General features: G+C 32.6%; 1 protein-coding gene and 1 long non-coding RNA gene across 9 annotated transcripts in view; both read right to left on the reverse strand.

The window, feature by feature from the left end:
• LOC136339702 (transmembrane and immunoglobulin domain-containing protein 1-like) overlaps positions 1 to 20,966 on the reverse strand; it is a 263,800-nt gene that overhangs the window by 135,038 nt on the left and 107,796 nt on the right. The window lies entirely within an intron of this gene.
• LOC136339706 (uncharacterized) lies at positions 1,685 to 19,542 on the reverse strand. 2 transcript variants are annotated; one of them, XR_010732190.1, is made up of 2 exons: positions 19,428 to 19,542; positions 1,685 to 2,091 (listed from the first exon to the last, which is right to left on the reverse strand). It is a non-coding gene; the product is annotated as an uncharacterized lncRNA (long non-coding RNA). The 2 variants fall into 2 exon arrangements; XR_010732191.1 differs by having other exon boundaries at positions 1,685 to 3,068; positions 19,428 to 19,536.

A 20,966-nucleotide genomic window follows, 5' to 3' on the forward strand; every position in this document is an offset into this window, starting at 1 on the left:
GGTTACATGTAAATGTAATTTCATATTAAGGCAGCCAATTGTAATTCTCGCTATATTGGATAGGTATTTGGTTAATTACAATTCATCAAAGTTGTAGTAATACAGTGAATATAATTTGGGACAGGCAGTGATTGTGCCTCTGACATATAGGAAATTTATGTTACTTTGTTTGGATTTACGTAATAAAAGGTAGTGAAAAACTAGAGGTTGCCGTTTTTTGGATGGTGGAAAGTTACCGGCAACGTTAATGGAAGGGACAATTTAGATGGCTTTTCAAACAAGGTGAATAACCCTCATTTGCACATTTTCCCCTATACAGGGCGATCCGTGGGGAATGGGACGTAGCAAAACCTGATACAGTGGAAATCAAAATGTTAGTCTCAACATAACTCACGTCAAATTTTAGAATTGCAGGGTGTTAAAGGTTGAAATTTTACTTTAAAATTCTTTAATAACTTTTCGTGTTTTCATACTATCAAACACCGAAATTGAAACACCTAGACTTTGGAAGATTACAAATAAGAACTTTGATCTAATTTTATCATACTTCCTAGAGGGCACTAGTCACAACCCACGGATTTGGTATGTTTGGTCATATTTTTTTGAGTGCAGTTGAGATCAAATTTTATCCAATAAAATGAAAGAGTGTCTATTTTAACTCAAAAAGTTATTCTCGTTTGATACCTTCGTTTGCAAGATTTGTACTCACAAGCCAATTCAAGTCGTACCATTTCAAATACTTAATTAATGTAGAAAATTAATTGAAATAATTAATCTTTGAAAAATAAAAAGCCATTAAGAAATGAAAAATAAGTTTTATTATACAATTCATTTTAGCAAAGACACAAATCCTCTAGAGCGTCTCACTAGACGAAAAAGCATTATGTCTTGGCATTTTAACTTTTAAATTACAATTTTTTTACTTAAAAAGAGTAAATGACAAGAAAATTGTCTAATTGTTTTGACATGTTAAAGCAACAATAGCTAAGTAATGCGTTGCCGTGCGGGTGAACTACAGCCAGCATCGTTTTTGGGTATTTGAAATGGTACGGCACGAATTGACCGATGGGTGAAAATTTCGTAAACGAGGAGAGTCATTCGGATCAACCCAGAATATCTTTGTTAAGTAAAAGTAGATGTTCTTTCATTATATTGAATTGAATTTGACCTTGGTGGTAACCTGATGTAAATCATCAATGATTTACATTGTAACCCTTTGAAAGACCCATATTTTTATCTTGGGAATTTGACAAGGAAAATGTATCTTTAATTATTGGAAAATTCCATTTAACCTACATTAATAGAGATAATTGCAAATAATGACCAATATGTGGAAAACCATTTCGTATTTCAGTAAGAGGGTGTGGTACCTCATTATGCACTGGCCGTCAATATTTAGGTCAAACGTTTCTTGTGCAATGGATTCAAAGAGGAGGACCCATGGAGCGGCCTCCGTTTTCTCCAGACCTAAGTCCATTTGATTGCTTGTCATGGGGCCACTTACATAGTAACGTGTATGTCACCGAACGGACATTTTTCAACGATTTATGCCGGCGGATCATTAACAAATATAACAAAATCTTTTCACACATACTTTAGAATTGTCGATGGCGATTTAAACAAAATCTTTTCTATTGTGGGAAGGTTGGAAGTGGACATTTTCAATATTTATTTACTTAATTGATTTGTAGTAACTATACTTTTATTTACAAAATATAAACATTTTTGGCAGAATTCAATTAAAGTTAAGTAAAATTATCCTAAACTACTAAGTACATTTTTATTGCGCACGCGCAAAGGCCACTGTTCACTATTAGGTTATTTAACTTTGGCCCGAATATTTTTCCTTGCCATAGTAAAGTGGAACAAGTAAAATAACTAAACGTGAATAATTCAATTTGAACATCTTTGGGAAGCCGCTGTTTTGGTTGACAGCAGAGACTTGAAACTCGGGGGCTATAAAGTACATTAAATTACCTTCAAAATGAGGTGTGACTCGATTCTCTTTTCAATTTAAGATTATGGGGAAGAACATTCTCCAGCTTAAGAGATTGCAGATGGGGGGTCGGAATTAGGCCAAAATGTTTCGCCCTGAAAAATAAGTTTTACATGTTCTAACTTTTTCAAAAATTCTCTAGCTGCTCAGAGCTTAGCATGTTTCGTATTCAAATGGTCACCCTGTAAATATGTATTATACATATATATTTATTAATTTTAAAAAATTTCATATCATCAGGCAAATTTCAGAAAACCACTTTTTATTTATTTTTCGATAACGCATACAAAGAAACTACAAAAAAAAACAAGAAGTTTCTAAATGAAATAAGAAACTAATTTTGTACTTCAGAATTTATCAGCGGTTCACCAAATATCTCAAAAATTGCAGGAGTTATAAAAAAAACCGAAAGTTTTCTAAAATTTGACCAACGTGTGGACAGGTGACGAAACGTTGATGGACCTATGTTCATATGAATTTTTAGTTACGAAATAAGCTATAGAATTATCCCCTTCCATATGTACGTGATATTTAGGAACATCCTGTATACGCTAGCAAAATAGAAAAATATATTTTAGACATTTTGTTGTAATATTTGTATAGATGTGCTCAATTTCGCATCAAAGTGCCGAAAATGTTGCTACAATATTGCCTCTAAATATTGTACGAATATACGTATATATTATAGAAAAGTATTATGAAGCATACATAAGGACTTAGAAAGTTAGTAGCATAACTAGGGAGTTAGTATCGTGCCTGCATAGAAATCCAGAATTAAAGTTGAAATGAAGCTGACATACAACTAACTTTTCTTGTAGTTATTTTCAACCGCATAAAACTTTAAAACTTTTTCTAGCACTACTAGCTGAGTGAATCATAGTCCATGACGAAGCTGTTGTGGGATGTCCTGAAATCATCCTCTTCTGTGGGTGTTTCCATAAAATATTGAGCTGATATCTTTATGAGGTTCTGTCTTTTCTTCTTCATTATATGCAGGTTATTAGTGCGCATACGCACATCTTTGGACGTGTGCATTATGATGTGTGGGCACCTAATTTGTGCGCACACATGGCTGATGAAGAAAATATATAGAAATAAATATCGCTGACTTGTCAAATACCAAATTACAACCAAAATATTTTACAAAACATTTGCTTTAGTGTTGAGTCTACGTTTTTCCTTAATTTATATGTTAATAAATAAAATTGCCGATATTGGATTGGAAGGAAGTTGAAAGTGGAGCGAAGAGGACCAATTAACTGGCCACTGTGATTGCCCGATTTAATACCTCTTGATTTTTTTCTCTGGGGGCATCTTAAATCTGTTGTTTGTGTAACTCAGCTTTCCCATTTAAAATTTTAGTTATTGTTTCCAGCCCCGGTAGAGGGTGCATGCTATGTAAGAGAACACCGACTTAAAGAACATCTGCCTAGAAAATAAAATCGACGTGTTTTTGTATATTTACATATTTTCTATAACGATCGAAAAATCGAGAGTGGTTCTTTTCAAATTGACACAGTAACCTGATTTACTATGCCAAAATGTAAAAATTAATGTTAAACGTTGTAACAAAATATATAATGAAAATATCTCGGAAACTAGTAGTACCATGCTGAGTTTCGCCTTCTATTGTTAGAAAATGATAACCGAGAGGATCAACGTTCACGGTTTATTCTTTGAATCCAAGTGAAGGCAGGTCAAAGTTTCTTCTAACCCTATTGGGTGAGGAAAAATGGGACAAGTCAGGATAAGCGGAAGAATGAGAACGAAGTGTGGCTGCAAATCTTTCGTGGAAACTGATTGAGATGGTCCGACAAAACATGTTTTTTCTAGTCATAACATGAATTCGTTAATCATCATAGAAAACTTCCCCAGAGGTGAATTTCCACTATATTTTTCGTCCAATATACGTTCAGAGATGTACCAGAACCATTTAAAAAATAAAAAAAAGTCGAACTCTTAAGGTTCAAAGTTGTTCATAGTAGTATGCTTTTATTGCCAAACGGACGCTCGTACTACTGAATATGAAATAGAAAAAATTCATAATTTCCGCAAAACTTTCTTTCTGTTTCATGAAATAATTAAACTCGGATTTCAAATTTTAGCTAAACACTGGCACTTCAGGAACAATTGATCCAATTTGTCTACCTAAAACTAGAAGGAAAAATAATTATGCCGCTTTCCACTTGCAAACTCATCTCGAGAACCTCGCCAGCTTAACTAAGATAAATTAAGATAAATCCCTGTTTTCTTGCTAAGACGTACCTGTGAAAATGATTCGCCATTAAGGAGTGCATCGCACGTAATTTTCCCTCCAAAGTAGCAAACTTTAAAAGCGGATTACGCTCAAATGTATCTTGAAGTGTTTCTGGATGGATTTGCACCGTTTTCAATGCTGTTGTTTCCAAACTTTTCTATTATTTATTTGCTGCTAAAATAATCCACAACCATATTTTTAGGAGAGATATTGTAATAAATATTTAATTCCACGTCTAAAGAAAATTGATTTGACCTAATGAATGATCATTACAACAACAGAATTTGGAAAGCAAAAATTTCCTCCACACCTGCCACAAATTTAACATTCGCCCTTTAAGACATAAACGAAAATATCCCTTCGGTTCCCTCTTCCCCTCTTTGCTCATATTATGTCGACGCAAAAACCAGGAATGAGGAAGGATTCGTTAGAATTCTAAATGAGTCAAAAGGAACAGCTGAGAAATCTACATTTAACCTTTATAATAATACATTCTTTAGCAACCCTTATCGACTCAAATAACTTAGGCGAGTAATGGTCGAATTTTAGTATTGAAAAATAATCCGAAAATCCTTGATTTATCAACACTTCCGAAGACATTTGGATGCGAAAGTAATTAAGCCGACCCGGACTCTTTAAGAGAAGACATGAAAGGGGAGGTCAAGCTGAATGGCTATATAAATTTGTCCTCGTTATTTGTTTTAAGTGGTCAATACAACGAAAAGGAAACTTGAGAAATGGACAGTTGAAGAGGTCATTAAAATTTTATACGTAACTGTTATTAAAATGTAACAATTCCACTCCCAATCGATTCCCCATCGCTTCGCAAGACCAAAATTCCCACATTTTATCTTTTTCTCTAAGGCGTTACAATTTTATACAGCTTCTTCCAATGCAGGGAACATTTGGGGTTAGTAAGATAACAGCCCCGTAAATTTTATCAGTGGTCACAGCAGCGGGGTGAAAAGCTATTTTATTACTAGCTGGCGTCCTCCCTTTGAGAACAATATTTTATGCGTTGCAAGGCGATTTATCTCTAATATTGCGGCTATATCTTCCTGGGACTTAGGGATGGATTTTATACTAAAAGCTACGTTTAGATTGGGAGAATATTCAAGATAACTCCTAAACTGGCTTATTTTTTAGCCAAAACTTGTGTAGAAACTATAGAGTAATAATGCTATGATAAGAAGTTCGTAGTCTTGCCTTAGAATGGTTAAATATGCATCAGGGAACCATTCGCATAGAAAGTTTTAGGCTTTATGGTTGAGATTACGTGCTATGTAGTTTCTATTGCAAATTATGGTTAAAAATTGAGATTTCAAGGCTGGTGACTGCTCAAGAAACATTCAAAGTTGAAATGAATCTTCATCATAAACAAATATGAATCTATTCGGTTAGGGTGTTAGATATCTTTAAGGGAGCGTCACAGCAAAAATGCATGAATTAGACGAAAAACTTAATCGAGATTATATATTGGGATTGCATAATTTTGCCTATTTCTCAATAATCAATATTTCGTTCCATTTTCAATTAAGCTGGTACTCTGGGTTTTAAGCCGAATTTCATCACTATCCCGGATACAAAATTAATAGATTTAGATGATGCCCATAGCCAATTGTCGTCGAAACGTCCATTATATCGCAGAATGATTCCGTTAGAATAGGATTGCTTTCATAATACCTTCTGGACTATCAGAGTATTATGATCATTGCATTCACTGGAAGCAGCCCCATCACCGATTGCCAACTCTCCGTAGTAGTTTATTAACTATCAGGGATGTTTAAGACAGTCGTCTGCTTTTTACGCAATTAAAGTAGTACCCATGGTAATAAATTTGATATTTTCTCTAATATACTGAGCGTCCCTTTTTGGAGCTCCACTGTAGGGACCCCGGCGACCAGAAAAAGACCAGAGGTCGACTTAATTAGGGAAAAGTTGCACAATTTGTTGAAGAATATGCCGTTTTAAAATTTAAAATTTTCCGAGGATTTCCTTTTATAATATCTCGTTAAGCTTTATCCGAATTTTACGAGACTTGGTACGCTTTAGTGCGATGACTCCGGATCGAATTGGGGCTCCATTATTGCCACATTTACTGCACCTCCGAAAATTGATGTAAACTTGTATATTTGAAATAAAGCAACCTCTAGATAAACTATAACTCATATGTAGAGTAACTAAATAAAAATTTAAATTAAGCATGTTCCCAAAAAAAAAATTATATTTTATAATACAAATATAATTAATAAATTAGATAACCTTAGATGAACCTTGGAAGTGTGGCCTAAAACGAAGAAATGATAAAGTGATGCACAGAAGGATTAAAATTGTATCCATCCAGGATCCGTGCAAGAGTGCAAGTCTCATACAACAAGAGTTATGTGTTTCAGTATCTTTGAGTGCCACAAAATGAAGATAAAGAAGCGCCGGTTTATATGGGAAAATCGGCAAAGAAGCTTTCCATCAAGAAGAAAAACAGAAATGCACATTGCGAAGCAGTATATAAACTGATTATATTAAAAATGGAGAAATGTCCTTTTCTCAGATGAAAGTCGATTTAAACTGTTCAAATCAGACGGCATTTATCGGGTCAGAAGATCGGTTAATGACAGTTTAATCCGGAACATACCAAATCGACGGTTAAACATGGAGGTGGCAGTATTTTAATTTGAGGGGCTTCGGAGGGTTTGGCATGGGTACATTAGTAAAAATTGATGGAATTATGGATTAATGTCTTTATAAAAATATTCTAGAATCCAGGGCAGGGACGTTCCAGCACGGCAATGATCCGAGCATACCTCTAAATTAATTACAGAGTAGTTAACTGTACACAACGTTGATGTGATGATTTGGCCGGCTCAGAGCCCCGATCTGAACCCCACAGAGACTTTTGAGATGACATGGATCCAAGAATTAATGAGAAAAAAATAACAAATATAGCGGATGTGTTCAATTAAGTTCAAAATACTTCAAACTCAATTTCTAAAGATTATATTGAAAAAACATAAAAGTCTATAAACAAGAGTCGTTAGAAACTAATTAAAAATAAGAGATATACTACTAGATGCTAAATAAAAGATTTAATTGTAAGGAAAAATATAGGAAATTTTTAGTTGCTTCACTTCTGACCCATGTGTTTTAGAATTTTTTTGTCTATAGTTTAAAAACACTTAATGAAACTTTAACATTAATATATTTATTTTTAATTTTAATTAATAATAAGTGTAATAAATAATACCAAATTCATGTTTTAATTTTTAAAAATCGAATTTAAAAAGTTGCTCTACAAATGAGCGATCGTGTAAATTAGGTTTTTGGGTTCGTCTCAGAATTTTAACAATAATTCGGGTTACATGAAGTGTTGCCACTATAAGTGGTTTTCGAAATATTCCCGTATGAAATATAACAGTAGTTGCAAGTTTACAATTTTCAGGCTCGTTAATTCCAGGCAGTAAATCAAACCTTCTAAAAGTTACGACCCTGAAAATTACAAAAGCTGTTATACCTCAAATGTGAATGTTTCGAAAACTGTTGATAACTGGATTAGAATAGATATTCGATATGAAGTTCTCATATTCGAAGACTAATTCACCGATACAATAATTTACAAACGGGGCCTTTTAAAATGAGAGAGCCGACATCAACTTCCGGAATAATAGAAAAGGTGGTAACAATATAACACAAATCTCTTGATTGAATATAACTTCATATCCAAATGCACAAAATATCATAACTTTTTGGATAACCCATTAACTAGATGTTGCGAGAGTTCCAAAGTTTTGTTACGCCCTTTAAAGCTCGCACACGCCATTGACTAACACCTACATACATGCATTAATTTTTTAGATAGGGAATTTTGTTATAGATATTCGCGATTTTAAAAGCCTCAATTTACTTTTTTATGGATTCAACATTCTAATCATGAAGTAGAAATTGAAGGATTTTTTCTGAAAATCTCGGCAGGGAGTCAACTATTTACCATTCGTCAAGCTTTGCGCGGTAATATCTCGGAAATTTTCGAAATAATTGACATCAAAACATACCAAAGTTTAGAAGCTTGATGATATTTAAATAAATTATCCAAACAATTAAAACTTAGAAAATGAATAAACATATTTATAGAATCTTGTCTACTTTTGCATCTCGATGATTATATAGATTAGATCGTAGATTATATAAATATGATAAGTTGGAAAGTTAACAATTTACTTACCTAACAACCTAAACGCCTTCGTAAAATTTTATTTACAAAATTGAACGTTTCCTAAGGTGAAATTTTTACTTAACTCCTCGAGACGAAGATGTACTCTTCTCCGTGTGTACTCCGGGGTTGAAACGTGAAGAAACATAGGAGTCGCCTTCTATTTTAATTTAAACTATAAAGTAAATTGCGGAAAGAGGAAACGGAGTTTTCTTCATTTCTACTGAAATATCGATAATACAAATTAAACATGTTAGTAACGGTGTCCTCATTTCTTCAAATGACCCTAAATTTGAATGTCATGAAGAGCTGATAAAAATTTTGTATTACTCTAAAAATTATCGTTTATCATTTGAGAACAAATCGTATATGGGCTTCTTTGTATTTCTACTGAAAATTCAAGTTAACGAACATAATGAAATAAACGAATACGCGTAACTTTTTCTTTTCAATCTCAAAAATAAGTAAAGATTTAGATAAAACTTCCATTATTTCGAGAGCAAAAATTGTAGGAAAATTGCAGATGGATAACATTTACCATTGCATTTTGATCTTTTTTTAAACCTTCATATCTCAATAATTTAAGTATTACTTCATATACAAAAACAGGTTAAATTAATCGCTTTAAGAAGCTCTATGAATAATCAGGTAAGGGAAGAGAGAGAGAGAGAGAGAGAGAGAGAGAGAGAGAGAGAGAGAGAGAGAGAGAGAGAGAGAGAGAGAGAGAGAGAGAGGTTTTTAAAATAAATTCACATGACCATCCAAGGTTAATGTCGGATTCAAATCTTTGATTTTCAGAAATTTAATGGACAGTTCTAATAAGAATATGTCTAAAATTAGTCTGATAAGATCTATTTCTATATTAAATATTCAAATATCAATTTATTCTGTTCATCTTTCGTTGAGAGGAATTAATGAATTTAAAAAAATTTTAACTGTGAAACACAGTGTGAATTATCACTGACATTCATTTCAATTTATATTATTGTATGGAATTTGATTTCCTTGATCTACATTAATACACAAAATAGTTCCGCTCATTAGTATTCAGTTAATTAATTATTTTAGCATGCAATTATGAATTGGACCAATTCCGCGTATTAACTAGAGCAACTATTATTATTACTGGTCTGAAAATTGGTATATATAATAATAGTGTGTGTAATCATGCATTTTTTTTCTTTTCGTTATTATCTGCTTTCTCGTTTTCAATAAGTTTTCTCATATTGGTTTTCATACATACCTTCTGTCTTTTTTTCTTGTACCGCCTTTCGCACCCACAACTGATTCTTCTTCTCTATCTCTGCTCGTCAAATATATTTCTAATCTATATCATTTAACCGTTATCTTTATATTTGCGGTCCTCCTCTTTTCTTTTCATCTATAAATTGAAATTCCTTATATTTTGGAAATGTAATCTTCCATTTTTGCTTCTTGATATTCTGATCTATATTTTTCTCTCATTTTCTTGTCTTTTTTTAACGAACATTTCTTTTCCTAAATATTTTCAATTACTCTTCCAAAGTCTGAAAACTCGATCATCGTGAATTTTTAACTGAACTTTTCAGTTTGGCACTACTCCTGATGTTTAAATGAAATTTGGATTTCTTCGATCTCAATTGATTTCTATTGTTTAACTCTCAGGTTTTTCTTAATCTTTAATTACTTCTCTAAATCTATTAGCAGATATTCGTTGTACAGGGCGTTTTCTCATTACAGTTTTCTTTGCAAAACTACTAAGATTTAATCGAATTCTCCAGTGTCGAAAATTAGCCAATAATTAGGGTTGTGAAACGTCCGTTAGCCAGGAAAAATATATTTTTGTTGTACAATAAAAATTTTTTAAAAATTGAATTTTACCGGGAAATTACCGGACAAGTTTGGTGAATTTTAAAAAGTGATGACTAATACATTGTTCAATGAATGACGATAATAGCTTTTTCCGTTTCTATGACTAAAGGAAAAATTTCGCAATATTCTTGATTTACAGAAAATCATTTTCGACAGGTAAAATTCGCTGATTTTTCTACATCCACCCAGGGCATAAACGATAATTGAATTCTTATACCATTTAATTATTATTAATATAGCCAGTCGCACACGCACAGGTTGTGTTTGGTCAGAATACAAGGTCATTAAAGGCAGCCAAATATATGCTAAATCAACAAAACACGGTAATATTCAATTCCATTGCCAAATAATTATCAAACCACTGGTTTGCTATCCCCTTTGACACTTATATAACAGCCATAGATAGGTTGTAAAGCATTCAGTTTTAGTCATCTCATATTCTTCTTCATGTCATGGTCCAGTGACTGTCATCAAGGTTGAATTTTTTAAATGAACAACTCGCGTACTTCCAGTAAAGGTTTCATGCATGTAACGATACAATTGCGTCACACGTCACTGTCAAATTTTCATTTCTACAGGCGAAAAATAATGTTATGGGATATTTTATCTGTAGAAGTAAAAAACACATTTTCGTTCAGTTGATGTTTGATGATAGTTATCATTTTTACATAAACGTTCGAAAGTTTTGTACGCGTTTACATATTTGACCTGTCAAATATCGGTCAATTTCTATTTATATGTCAAAAGAATCAATTGTCAATGTTATTTACATCACATATGTCACGCGTTCCTTCATTATTGAAGTTAACGCTCAAATTCAACAATATCACGACAAAATCGAAATATATCTTATCTAGCTTGATCAGATATTTTTGCGGTAATTTACGAAAAGACCAAATGTCATCTAACCCTAACATTAACCAAAATATAGTGATTATAATAATTTTTAATATAATTCTTGAAAAAACAAACACATTTTTTGAATAAAACTTGAACTATGGAAATTTGTTCAAATAGGAAATTCAAAAACAATAAAAGTCAAATATAACAATGGCAAAGGGACTGTGTAAAAAGGGACATTACATATGGTCGTCGTTACACCAATACTTAATTTTTTGCTGTTAAAGAAACATGAAAGAACACGCAAATTTATTTAAAAAATTAAAAAGTATAAAAGATAAATAGTGAATGTAAATAATGTAATATAGCTTCTAACTTAGTTATTGTTTATGTTTAAGTATATATAGTAAAAACTCATTATTTATTGAAACATTCTGTAATTTTTGTTTGCTTTTTTCTATTGTAAGTTCAAATAAATCAATTCATTTTTTTCTGGATGGAACTGACTTCATTGAGGTGTCTTTTGTTGCTGGAATAACTCTAGATCGCAAAACTGTTCAGGGTTGTAGGGCTTGTAAAGCTGTAAGGTTTCTACAATTGATGGTGGTTTAAAATCTTCACTAACTTCAGAGTATTTATCATTTTTATCTAGAATTTCAGAAAATGTGTCTGAAATATTATATAAAATTTATACATAAAATAATATATTTGAGGTCCCATTTGAAATAAGCCAGCTGACAGCTGTTTCCAGTTGAACCGGAAGTGATAGGAAGTTGAAAATATTTTTAAAAAATAGTTTATGTTGAAGCTAACTTAACTTCAATAGTACAAATTCGTATCAATTTTGAACACTAATAAACTTTTAATGAGCCGGTTGGGTGAAAAACCCTTCTAGTCCTTGTTCATAATTAATGAATTTCATCGATAATTCCTATTATATATATATTCTTCTATGAAAAATTAATTTCTGTGATTCATTTCCCGACACAAAATAGAAATAAAAATGTGAACATATAAAAAAATTAGATTCTATGGCTTAAATCAACAAACCTCTTTGTTGCAGTTTTAGTTTCTCAGTGCCGGTACACGGCTCAAAGAAATGGTTTTTCTATACGATTCAAGTGATTGCAATATACATTCGACATTGCCACCATTCAATTAGAAATTCCCCGAAAAGACACTGAAACTTATCAGAGAGCGATGTTTTAGTACTCTTACATGAAAATCGCAATAAAATCACCATACATAGGTATGGAAAGTATTTATTTTAAAAAGAAAATTTTTGGGTTTCTCTATAAAGCAGCTAAAGACATTGCTTTTTAAGAAATGTTGGTCACTCTTTGAACGACTTCTCAGAGAATGCCGGCAATGTCCATTTTATACTACAACTATAACACGAATATATTGCGTAGCGACGTTATACCCGGCTAGTAAACTACCAAAAAAATATTTTTTTTGCAGACGATTAAAGCGCATTTTTTACAATGGGGTAAATGTAAATCCAGCCGAAAGTTTGAATTTTCGTTGTTCTATGGGACTTACCATTATTCGCATTTATACTTACACCGTATTTCGAAATTTTAATATAGGTCAAAAATAGAGCAGATGGCAGCGATTCTCTAGATTTAAAAGTTCACACCCTTTGGTGATACATACAAACATTTCCCAAGAAACATTCAAATGATTTTCTTATTTTGTCTCCTATAATATTTCCTCAAGATGGACGAACAGTGCATAGGCACCCGAACCTGCTTTGAAATAAGTAAAGCCCATTAGTGAAGAAGCTTTCGGCTATCTTCAGTAGGCTGCCAGTCCAATTTACAATAATTGGATAAGGAAAATTGCTTTGCAAGAGCCCATGTTTATGTCCTGTTAGCATCTTTCGGAACATAGTAAATATAAACAATTTGCTCAATTTCCTCTCTGGTAGAGAAAAAAAACTCCTGCGAGAGACATTTATAACGCCCTTGCCTCCTCTCTTAGGACTTCATGGAAAACCTCCTCATTTTCCGCATTATTAAATTTATCAGAGCAGCGACTCAAATACAGTGTTAGCACCAGCTGCCTTGTTTTACCCCAAGACTTACTAACGACTTGCATAATAAATTACCATCAAGCAAGTATAGACTGTGTACCAAGATAGAGCGAAAGAAGAAACCTGTGCTTAGGGGGCACGACAGTTCGCCCTCTCTATCCACAATACCTTAGAAAAAACCCTACAGGTTGAAGGCTCCTTAGTGAATTTACTTATTAGTGTTTGAACAGCCGGGTCACGTTTGTCCCATGGAGTGAGACTGCGAAGTTCGTTTTTTAAAGGGGTATAATAAATGATGGTTTTTGTTAAAAACAAAGAACAGCTTTTAACTGGCGATACCGACGAAACTGCAACATCATGAAATTATAACATTCTGGCAACGTAAGCCGGCTTTTTTGGCCTGCCAGAATTTTCTTTGTATTGGCTCACATACCGGAAAGATGAAACAAGAAATTCTTGAAAGTGGGTCAAGAACAGGACAATTATTCTTTGCTATGATATTGACCTTAAAATGACAGAATATAGAGAAAATTATCATAGAAACATATGATCATCAAATTAATATTGCAGTGTTCCCTCATATATTGCCGTCTAATAGTTGTTTTTTTGAATTCACTATTTCAAAGGATATCAAACATTTTCAATGTGTTCTGCCACAAAACGAAAACATCGAAAACCCTATAAATATTTCTTTTGACCACAAAGTTGTCTGGTATATTTGATGTTGAAAAATGCTCTTCAAGGGAGCTAATGGAAGTATGGAATACATCCATTTTTTTGGGGGGGTAAATCATGAAGCCACGAGTGATACTATAGAAAAAAAACATTTTTCTTAACAACGAAGGCAATGGATTGTTTTTTGTTAGGTTTAAGGCTGAAAAAATTTTCTTAAAATATGTTACTTAGAAAAAAAAACGAACCCGTTAAATGCCGAAAATCGGGTAAATTATGCAGCCACCAGGGTCTCCCATGAAAAATTATTTAAAAGTCAAAGCAAAGAAACTATTCTGATAAGTTTAATACTTAGAATGTCCTTAAATGAGGGTACCGTGAAACTTGCGAAACACGGAGAAATTAAAGCTTCTCCGGAAAAAATAATGTTTTTGAAACTTTCTGAAAGTTCGCCCACGTAAAAGCTTTTCGTGACAATTTCGCGGAATCGTCTTCGAAGAAATACAATGACGGAATGAACCAGGTGTGCTAAGTTCCCAAATCGTTGAAGCAAACCTTAACAACACGAAAATTTTTTCGGAAAAAATCTGTACCAATCTGTATTTCCTCAAACACAAATATAATGAGGATCTTCAAGTTTTGATTCAAAAAAATGTATTCAATAGAGGCGGATGGAACAAATTTATTTCCGAATTTGAATTTGGTTCTTGTCTTTGCAATATTTAAAGACACATTTAAAACATTAAATTCGGTGAAATCAATATAAATCTAATTACTCCTTTTCTTCTCTTTTTTTCAAATTGACATTTCGTGGTCAGTTTCATCGTAAGCAACATTTAATAATATTACACTTTTTACATAAACTGTAACTTAAAAAAAAAAATCGTTTAGGATAGTTGAAGTGGCTCATTGATATTCCGAGGAGGACATTGTAATGAGAAATTTGAAATTAAGTGGCAGTTCATTGAAACACAGTTATATCTTCTCCCCTTAAAACCTTAAAGGAATTTAATTTTAGAAGCATTTGGAATAATTTTATCTGAAACGAATTGTTATTCATAACCTAATTGTATCCCCTCAGGGAGAGCACGTGCCTATTAATTCTTACATTGTGATTGATTGCGTTTTATCTCTTCTTTCCCTGAATTTGAAGCTGAAAATAGCTGTTAATTTAGATTTAGAGAAACCCCTTTCCAGGATTTATTAATGAATGAAAAGTACGTCTTAATTTTGCTAAATAACTTAAGTTTGGAATTTTAAGTTATTACGTCGAAGTGAGTACAATGAATATGTAATAAGTAGTAAAACTACAAAATAGAAGTTTATAAGCAAATTTCCGTTTTGTAGCGTTTCTGTTTACTCGATAGTCGTTGAACCGCCGCTAATAATTTCGAACTAAAACTATTTATCGCCGAAAATAAATCTTCCATTAAATTACACATACAAAAGAAAACAAATTTCAGTACATAAATTTAAATTAAGACGTCGGTTCCATAGAAATAATTAAGCTCTACCGTTAAAAAATTACACCCTTTTTGCAGCATAATACAGCACTTTCCGCCCTTCGTATCTTCTTACAAAACGCACGGCCATTAAGGCGTTCCGAGGCCCCATTCAGAACTTCCAAAAACTTTTTAAATTAATATTGTTGCCCTGAAAGGTTAATATATTATCCCTCCATCTAATTAAACTTTAATTCTGATTTCTAACGTTATCATGATGGCCGAGGGTGCAAGGGAGGCCCATGAGCAAAATTGTTGCGTTGAGTTTTAATTAAAGAGATTTTCTTATAGTAGAGAAAGTAGTTAATTATAAAGAACATATGTTTAGAGATCTGTTCAACATTTATACGGCCGACGAAGGTGGAGGCGAATTTCAATGAAAATGTTTTTTTTTTATATTTAAAAGGTCGCTAGTTCATTTGGCATTATCAAAGACGTGTCCTGGACAAAAATGCGTGAAAGCTCAGTAGGAAGCAGTTCACGGTCACGCAAGCCCTTGAAGCTAGCGAAATCACTTTTTTTAAAATAAAATGTAATTATGTAAAGTGAAACCTGGTTAGATTAGAATTATAGTTCAATTATTAAATGACGAAAAATTCCAAAAAGTTCGAGACACCAGCTTAAAAACACCACTTTTCTTCTTTTATTTCTGAAGGGGAAAATATCCATTTTCTGACGAAAACAAGGTTGATTTACTGGCACTAAATTGTAGTAATCATTTGAAGACATATAAAAAAACGAAATTTTCTTTCAATAACTCTGTCTCGTTCTTTTTGAAAAACGATTATTCTACAAAAGTTCAATTGTGTGTTATTTCCAATGAGAAGTAGTTCCATTTCCTGATGAGAAGAAGGTTTAATTTACTCCTCTTTAAATGAAAGCAATTATTTCGAGTGAAAAAGAAAATTGAACTTTCGTTCCATATAAGGCAAGTCTATTTTCTGTTGGAAAGAGGATATATTTACTAACTATAAATCTTAATAGAGTTATTTTCTTTTCGAAACAAAATTGCAGATTTTCGTTCCTTTTTGTCTGTTCTAAAAAAAGGAAACAACATTCTATGTATTTCTGCTGAATAGAAGAAAAAGAATTTTCTTACGAAAATGAGGCTGATTTCCTGTCTATAAATTTCAAGAGAGTTATTTTGATTAAAATATACAATAGCAAATTTTTGTGAGAATGGATGTTGATCAACATAGATCGATAATGGCGACAACGATGGAAGAGGCAAAAGCTCAGCTGCCTATGGGTAATCGTCTATACACCGTTCTGAGATACAAATGCATTCTAGAAAATTGTTAGTTTTTCATATTGCCTATTTATTTGAAGGCATACGCCAAAACAAATTTCAAATGTTCAACTCCACTTCTTTGAATTTTACTTCGATTTTGTCGCTCCTGCCGAACGCATTTCTATGCGGGAAACCCTATGCAGGGTGGTTCAAAATTAAATGTAAATATTTTAAGAGAGTATTTTTGCGGTCCAAATAAACTTATTTCTTACTATAAATTTGTATCATAGAATGTACTCTTTCGAAACTGAAGCTATCTAAAGTTGAGCGAACAAAATAAATAATGTCAAATTAGGACCACAGTTACCGAATCTTGTCAAATTATATAAAATTTTACAGGTTCTTGTTTTTTTAGATGCTCTATTCATTTTTTGCTTGAAAAATTATGTAAATCTAGTTTCAGAAGGAAATAGGTAAAAATATAAGGAGTCGCAGGTCACCAAGTTTTTAAATTTGTCATTTTGATAATACTACTGGTCAATTCAACAACGATTTTGTTGCAAATGGTTAATTGTCTGAAAAAACGCAACACATCAAAATTTTAGATTTTTTGATGGTTTACTAGATAATCATCGTCATATTTAGAGCTATTCGACGAGACAAAAATTTTGCGGGATATGCAAAGTGTGGACCCATCTCCAACCCTTCTGAAATTGGATTTACATAAATGTCGATGCAAAAAATGAATGGAACACCAGAATAAACCAAGAGTTTGGATTTTTCCATGAAACTTTATCGGTAACTGTGGTTCCAATTTAACATAGTTGGTTTTTTTTCGCTCAAATTTCAATGGCTCGAGCTCCAAAAGGGTGCATTTTAGGGCATAGATTTGTAGGAAAAAACAATCTAATTTTGACCTGTAATACTCCCTTAAAATAATTGCACTCAGTTTTGAATCACCCTCTGTGTTTCCATGTAACTTATTGCCGTTAACGACTCTATTGATCTAATTTCAATTAATGACAATATCTGAAGAATCGTTCATAGGAAATACGTAATAAGATTTACATGTTGTTTCTGAGTAGATTGTAAAAAATTTAACACGTGAATCCTGCGCTAAATTTAAGACGAAAACTTTAGGTAACGACATGGCTAGAAATGCTTTGGCTTCGATCTACAGGGTGTTAAAAACATTATTTTTTAAATTATTTATTTGTTTATTTTTTTATCGAAACTTGCTGAAAATATGTATATATCATAAGTCAAGTATTTCCTAAAAATAGAAATTATTGGACTTTGATTTCATATACGGAGTTATGCCGATTAATGGGTCTTAAGCACTTATTTATCACATTCTTTTTTTTTGTTAATATTTTGAATCTTTTAGACAAATTTCTGAAATCTGCATTAAGTTTTCTCACTTTTCGGTCTCTTGTAAAATTTCGCTTAAATCGGTGGTTTAGGTAGTATTCGCGATAATAGTCAACCAGGTTCACTTCGATCAGTTTAAATAATATGGTAACACTTGGTGAACTTGGCCATGATTTTTTGCTGCATTTATTTTTTCACAGTGTTTGTAAAAACACAAAAGTGTTTTTAACACCCTGTAGATCGAAGCCAGACTATTTTTGGATATGTCTTTGTATGAACTTTTCGTCATAAATTTGACTTAGAATTCACCCATTAAATTTTTTACCATCTATTCAGAAATACTCTGTACAAGTAATTTTAGATTAATTTCATGAAACTACCGTCTTGATGACTCTTTCGTTCATGCCAGGGCAATCTTTACATTTTCATTACAATGAGCCGAATTTGAAACTATTACCAAATATGGCGATACAAGAATTTTTTGGTATATCGGCAGTATATATTTAACAAGAAACGTGGCTAAAAACAACTTGCGCAACAATGCATTGTTCCTTCAGAGATATGTACAATATTCTGCCGATCCGAACCGTATGATACAGTACGGAACAACGTTAATCGTTCCGAATCGATCCAGTGTTTATATTTTATACTTTCACTTTAAATCAACATGGCAATTTTTTGTGAGGTTTTTTTTGGTTTTTTATATGCAGGTATCACTAGCTCAAGGCAGGACATAGGGATTGCGCAAGTGGGAGAAGGACCGCATATGTTTTACTATGCTCCTGACAAAGAACAACAAAGTGTGTTGAGAGGCTAGCGGCTAACGTGAGCGGAGTCAGTACATGGAGTACATGGTTACCAAATGTCTCATCATTTCGAAATTTTGACTAATATCAATTCCAATAATAGATTAGCCGTTTTTTTTTCAAATTTATTTAAATTGCTGCTTTTTGCTCTGATATTTTTTTAAATTTCACAAGTCGAGAAGGCAACGAAATCGATGCTAACCTAAACATCGAAAGGATTTCGGCCGGACTGACTCTGCCGACGTCAGCAGTTAGCTTCGCAATCTACGTCGATGGTCTTTGTCGGAGGCATATTAAACCTTGTGCGATCCTTCTCCTACCTGCACAATCTCTATATTTCTATTTGAACTGATGATACCTGTATATTTGGAGCAAAGAGACATTCCCCAAGTATTAAATTTTTCATCAACTTTCAAGATGATTAGTCATTTTCTTAAGGAAAAGCAGCTCTTTTAAAAAAATTTAGCAGTTACCTACTTTGATTTAACGAAGAGGATTTAATACTTCACTTTTTTTACTCTACATGTTAGTATTTCATTATTAAGTAATAACAATAACAATAGCAATATACATTGACAGAAGTTTATGATATATAATATGGTAAATAGTAGTAGATTGTAGAGAAAGTACACAATGTTACTTCTCTCATCGAAATGACTTACCTCCCCTGCGGCTGAGTCGCAAACTTTCTTCCCGCTTACAACATGCTTCTTGCCATTCTCGTAATATAACATACTAACAATATGCCAACGAAGCTCAAGTCAAGCTCGAGGCAACATAAATACAAATGGTCTTTAAAATTTATTACGTATTACACATTACGTTTTAACAACAGTTTTTCTCTGTTTTACCAGTTGGGAGGAAAGTACAGATACACCGGTACTCACTTAATTTTTTTCGTTATCTTTAATTTGTCGTTTGCTATCTAACCGATCGTTGTTATGTAATTGGTCATCAATATCAATTACTCTGCTAACTAGAAAAAAATAAAGTTTCATAAAATGAAGTTACAAGGTACGTTAAATATACAGGGCGTCTCAAAAAAGGGATGGAACTATAACTCAGCTATTTACGAACGGATTTTGATTAACTATAAATCCAATATAATGATATCTTTCCGAACACTAAATACCGCCAAAGTTGATTTTTTTTAACTCGACTTTTTCTGCTTTATATGTCAATTTCAAAATTTCAAATAAAACTCCGTATTAATTTTAGCATTTTTTTATGGAAAATATTTGTTTAAATATGATAATATATGACAAATTAACGTTAAAACAATTTTTAACTGGGAAATATTGAAAAATATAAACAATACGACATTATAAGTTATGTAACCATAAGTATCGTCATGGGATCATTTCCATTTCATTCCATCTAATCCTATTGTATTATCTCGTAAAAGGACGCCTAGCATGATGAACAATTGACGCCCATATGATACCTAGAGAGAAGGGATAAGATATAACCACGTCAGTACCTTAGCATTTGCTCTTACTGATGTTTTTGGATTTCTTCAAAACTCAAGTCGTTGGGATTTATATTTTCATCGAACCTTTGCAATGATTTTTTGGTTTTTTCAAAGATTCATAGCGTCGTAATTTTTGTTCTAGACGTTTAAATTTATTATCATTAGGTATTTTTCTGTTAGAGAAACAGGTAGAATAAAGACATACTACTTCATCAAAGTTCTTATTGCTTCGGAAATATACTTCAAACATAACTGTACATTCATTGCTCATATTTAAATAATTTTAGCTAAAATTGATAGTTGCTCAAAGATAATTTCGGTACTTCGGACCTTCTGAGAAAAAAATAATGACGCAGTTTTGACGCTACTTTCCTTTATGACATCAAAATGAGTAAAAAACAATAATATCTTAATCTTTAGCTTTTTTTAAAATAATTCAAGAACTAAAAATCATGATTCAAGTTTCGGAATCTAACTTTGTTAGTTCTTATCATCACTGTTTTCCCATTTAAGAAAAGTGTAGGAAAAACTCATCAGGAGATGAGGTATTTTAAGATTACGAGCTCGTCATTATGTATGAGTCAGGTTTCCACGTACCTCCCACATTATTTCAGATAAATCTACGTTCCAGGTTGCTATTTATTCTAAGCCTAAGCGTAAGTAATATTCAAGAGGTCCCCGGACTGATTCTTTTTTTGGACACATAAGTCCGTTACCCACGGGCCTTTAA

The sequence above is a fragment of the Euwallacea fornicatus genome, chromosome 6 (genome assembly GCF_040115645.1).
Source record: "Euwallacea fornicatus isolate EFF26 chromosome 6, ASM4011564v1, whole genome shotgun sequence".
In the NCBI taxonomy this organism is placed as follows: Eukaryota; Metazoa; Arthropoda; class Insecta; order Coleoptera; family Curculionidae; genus Euwallacea; species Euwallacea fornicatus.